Source organism: Boleophthalmus pectinirostris, unplaced genomic scaffold (assembly GCF_026225935.1).
Source record: "Boleophthalmus pectinirostris isolate CB_2022bp ecotype Guang Dong unplaced genomic scaffold, ASM2622593v1 HiC_scaffold_18, whole genome shotgun sequence".
Taxonomy (NCBI): Eukaryota; Metazoa; Chordata; class Actinopteri; order Gobiiformes; family Gobiidae; genus Boleophthalmus; species Boleophthalmus pectinirostris.
In genome coordinates, this window is record NW_026571133.1 from 5838545 (window position 1) to 5842676 (window position 4132).

Sequence of the window (4132 nt, forward strand, 5' to 3'; positions counted from 1 at the left end):
TCTCTCTGCTCACCCTGTCTCCCTCTCATTCTCTCTTTTCTTTTTCTCTCCCTCTCTCTTTCTCTGATCCCTTCGCTGTCTCTCCTTTTCTCTTCTATTTCTCCTTCTCTCCCTGTCTCCCCCTCTCTCATTCCCTATCTTTCTCTTTCTCTCTGTAGCTCTCTCCCTCCCCTTCTCTCTTTCTCTGTCTCTTTTTCTCTGCTCTCTCTTTCTCTCTGTCTGTCTCTTTCTCTGCTCTCTTGTTGTCTCTTTTTCTCTGCTTTGTCTCTCTCCACTCTCTCTCCTCTCTCTCGCCTGTCTCCTTCTCTCCCTGTTTCAACTCTTTCACTTTCTTTCTCTCTCTCTCCCTTTCTTTTTTCTTACTCTCTGTCACTCTCTCTGCTCTATCTCACTCATTCTCTCTGTCTCTTTCTCTGCTTTGTTTCTCTGTCTCTCTCCTTCTCTCCCCGTTTCCCCTCTCTCATTCCCCTTTTTTCTCTTTCTCACTCTCTGCTCTTTCTCTCCCTCTCATTCTCTCTCTTTTCTCTCTGTCTCTTTTTCTCTTCTTTTTCTGCTTTGTTTCTCTCTCTCACTCTCTCTCCGTCTTCTAGCTGTTTCCCCTCATTCCCCTTCTTTTACCTTCTCGCTCTGTAGCTCTCTCTCTCCCCCTTCTCTCTTTCTGTCACTCTTTCTCTCTGCTCTCTCTATCTCCCTCTCATTCTCTTTCTTTCTCTTCCTCTCTCTGCCTCTTTCTCTGCTCTCTTGCGGTCTCTTTCTCTCTTCTTTTTCTCTTTCTATCCTCCGTGTTCCTCTCTCTCTGTCCCTTCCTCTGCTTTGTCTCGCTCTCTCCCTCTCTTCTCTCCCTGCTTTCCCTCTCTCATCCTCCTTCTGTCTGTAGCTCTCTCTCCCTCCCCTTCACTTTCTCTCTTTCTCACTCTGTCACTCCTCTCTTTTCTCTCTCTCTTACTGTCTCTCTTTTTCTCTTCTTTCTCTCCTCTTCCTCTCTCCCTGTCTCTTTCTCTGCTTTGTTTCTCTCTTTCTCACTCTTTGTCTCTCCTTCTCTCTGTTTCCCCTCTCTCATTCCCCTTCTTTCTCTTTCTCTCTCTCTCCCTCCCCTTCTCTTCCCTCTGCTCTCTCTGTTCTCACTCTCATTCCCTCTATTTCTCTTTCTCTCCTCTCCATTTCTCTCTCTCTGTCTCTTTTTCTCTGCTTTGTTTCTCTCTCTGTCTCTCTCTCCTTCTCTCCCTGTTCCCCTTTTGCATTCCCCTCCTTTCTCCTTCTCTCTCTCTCTGTAGCTCCCTCTCCTTCCCATTCTCTTCCTCCCTCTCTCCTCTCTCCGTTCCCTCCTTTTCTCTCTGTCTCCGTGAGGATTTGTCTGTGGTCAGAGGCAGAATACGCGAGTTCTTTTGTGTAAACCACATAAATGACATAACCTGTGTACACTTGTGGCTGGATTAAACTAAATATTAAAACACAAAAACCCCACTGTTCTAAAACTTAGAACATAAAGGCGTTAGTGTTGAGAAGGGAGCCCTGAGACGTTTGTGAGAAAAACTAAACTAAAACACTTACATACCATAAAGATGACATATTTGTGTAAAACATTATAATATTTACATTGCAGTGATGAAGTTATTTGTGTCCTGTCTTTAAAGATGCACTACGTAACTTTTCTAGGAGAGTCCACCACCTGTTGGACTCTTCTTGTTGTTGAAATGTTCCACAGTATGGCATTTCATTTAACCATCTCCACGGAGACAAGCAGGCCACATCGCCAGGTCAGGTTACAACTCAGGTCTGCGGAGAAGTAGTTTTAACGCATGTTTTTGTGGTCGTTTTGAGAAATAAAAACACCGGTAAATAAATAAATACACACAAGATATAAATGTTTAATGCCATATTGTGGAAAATCACAGGTAAAGCAATAACATCACCATGGAGACGTCAGATGTCAGGCCCACCAGAAAAGTTACACAATGCACAAACTCTACACATTAAAGCGGCTCATATTACTCTTATGTTATAATGTTTCCTCCTCAAAAACAGACCTGGAGTTGTGTTTTGTTTACGAAAACACTGTGGCACCTTGTGATGTCATGTGGTGGTACAGGAAGTGTGCCACTGTGTTTTTAAACTCCACACATCTTCATTGGAATCATTTGGATGAATTCAGCTCCAGAATTGCCAATTTCTACTGAACAAAAAGGAGCTGTTAACCTGAAAACTACCGCTTCATGACATCACAAGGTGGAATAGAGCATTTTTAGACTGAGGTGTGGACATATTAATAATAAACAGTTACTCAAACATGTGCGAGTGCAACAAAACACAACACCAGGTGTGTTTTTGACGAGGTAACAACATTATAATGAGTTAAAGCTCAGAAGAGTCAATAGAGCTTTTTCACAACGGCTGAAAGTGACGCGATGTAGGGTAAACGTCACTTACGTTAATGCTTTTCTATGTTAAAATATCTGTAGAAATGTCTCGCGTATTTTCCACCAGTTTCATAAATCTGTCCCATCACCAAATCTTCATCCAACAAGGTCGACAAAGGAAATATTCTGTCCATGAAGAATTTATCCACAACTATCAAGGTAAGAAAGACGAAAATGTAAAGGTGAACAACAACGACGCATTAGTGAATTACTCCTGAACAAAACTAACATTATGGGCATGAATAAAACATCAGTAACTTGTGAACTCAGACTGATTCTAGAATTAAAATTAAAAATCGATTTCATGATGTAGATATTTACATAGACAGAGAGATTTGTGTAGTTTAAATGTGAGATGTAATCTGTGAACATCTGTAACATTCGAACCGCACAAATCTCTGTCTATGCCAATATCTACATGGGGTACAACATTTATTCCAACATACCGCCACTCTGACAGACCCCCACCAGTCATTCCGGCAACCCTCCACACCGATATGCCCCCATACCGACACTTTTTGATGCCGCCATTCCGATGTGGAAGAACCAGGACTAAACCAAGACTAAACCAGGAAAAAGAAAAAAAAAAAACCTGCAAAATAATTTACTACTACTATTTTTATGTTACGCTCATAATTAGACATCAATATCTAAAAAGCGGCATTTCGGAATAGCAGTGAGTAACTATAATCTACATGATGAAATCGATATTGATTTATTTTAATTCTAGAATCAATCTGAGTTCACAAGTTACTTATTAACAAATTACTTATTACTTATGTTTTATTCAAGACCATAATGTTAGTTTTGTTCAGGAGTAGTTCACTAATGCTAATCGGTGTTCGCCTTTACGTTTTCGTCTTTCTTAGCTTGATAGTTGTGAATAAATTCTTCATGAACAGAATATGTCCTTTGTCGACTTAATTGGATGAAGATTTCGTGATTGGGCAGATTTATTAAGTTGGTAAAAAAAAAAATACGTGACACATTTTCACAGATATTTTACCATTTAAAAAAAGCATTAACGTAACTGATGTTTACGGTACATCGCGGCACTTCCGGCCTTTGTGAAAAGGGTCTATTTTAATTACGATTTTTAATAGTTATAATTCGTTTGTAAAATAATGCCATAACTACATTATAACAAAAAGCCCTGTACACACCTGGATGACCGTGGTATTACATTGACCATGATCTTTAAAATACATTTTGTTAGCGCGTTAATTAGAGGTTAGCACGTTAGCAACATGCGCTACAAACATGATAATATAAACGTGTACAATTGCTATCCTTTTTTTTTTGTTTTTGTTATTTAGTTGTTTTTATTTCTGTCTGTTTTCTTCTGTGAGTCTGCCATAAGTTACATTCTTCCACTTAAAGCGAGAGGGGGATGGGACCGGCGAACGGGGGGGAGGCTGTGCGGTTCTTTTCCCCCCAGTAAACTCACTCCGGCCCGGGCAAACATTCCGCAAAGACTCGGTGCAGCGACTGGAGCAAGTGAACAACACGGAGACGCAGCGATTACAACTAGTTCACAAAAAAAAAAAAAAAAAAAAAAGAAAAAGAAAAAAATATATATCTCCATCCCAACTTACGTCAACGTGTAACATTAGATTTTTTAGCGCACGTACTAAAAGGGGGGCTCCGGTCTAAAGGGGAGGTCCATACTAGTCCCGGATCCGATTACACGCATCCAGACTTTTTCAACTTTTTTT